Below are 1,335 nucleotides of genomic sequence, written 5' to 3'. Positions count from 1 at the left end.
TGACCCAAAAATGTAAGTACATCAGTAAAATTCTACATAAACATGAATGATTTGATGGTGGGTATATAAGATTCGGCATGGCCGAATATAACATTCTTACTTGTTATACATATTTTTTCAAATTATGATTGTTATTATCATCATTATAATTTTTAGATTTTTTGTTTTTAATAATTAATATATTATTATTATTATTATTATTATTATTATTATTATTATTATTTACAGATGGAATGTACATACTGTAATTTTTAGCAGAATTTGAAATATTTCTGGTTGGTATTTCCAGAATTTCATCTTCATTTTCATCTGTGGGAAAAGGACAAACATTGTGGATCGATCTTTTCGTTTCCCCATTGCTGGTCCTTACTTCCACCATTCTGCATAATCCATCCGAACCCGTTATAGTTCGGATGACCCTCCCACGCCTCCAGCTCATTGTCTTCTTTCAGAAGAACCAAAGTATTTGGTTTAATATTTTGCATCGGTTTGTTCCATTTGTACCTTTTTTGTAATTCGGACAAATACTCGGACGACCAACTTTCCCAAAACTTTTCAGTATTAGATTGCACGGCTTTCCAATGCTCACGCAAACCACTATAACATTTGTTATCTATTGAATCATTGAAAGTATTGAATGGCTCTCCTATCAAGAAATGTCCAGGGGTTAAGACTTGGAAATCATTAGGATCATTTGACAAAGGAGTCAACGGACGTGAATTGAGAACAGACTCTATTTGTGTCATTAAAGTATAAAGTTCCTCGTACGTCATAGTCCCTTCTGTCACTTTATAAAAATGTTTCTTAACAGATTTTACGCAAGCTTCCCATAATCCGCCCACATGTGGAGACCTTGCTGGTATATTCAGCCATTCAATATTCTTTTGAGCGCAAGAATTCATCGACATTTTTACAGTGCTCTTTTTCTGGAAACAGTTTATGTATTTCATGTAAGCTATTTGCAGCGCCTATAAAATTTGTAGCATTATCCGAAAATATCTTCCCAGGACAACCTCTTCTAGCTACAAATCTTTTCAACGCACCTATAAATGCAGCGGAAGTTAAATCAGATACGACTTCCAAATGAACAGCTTTAGTCGCAAAACAAACAAATACGCATACATACGATTTGTCTGTTTTCTTTCCTCTGACCTTATAATGGATTGTTATAGGTCCAAGAAAATCAATTCCTACATTCAGAAATGGACGTGTTCTAATAACCCGATCCTCTGGTAAGTTACCCATTAACACACATCACATGAATAAATTTATGTACATACGCTACTATATTTTGCAAAACATTAAAATTATTCCTGTGATTTATTTTACCAAAAA

This window comes from Lucilia cuprina, chromosome 5 (assembly GCF_022045245.1).
Source record: "Lucilia cuprina isolate Lc7/37 chromosome 5, ASM2204524v1, whole genome shotgun sequence".
Lineage (NCBI taxonomy): Eukaryota > Metazoa > Arthropoda > Insecta > Diptera > Calliphoridae > Lucilia > Lucilia cuprina.
Note: the sequence above shows the minus strand (reverse complement) of the source record.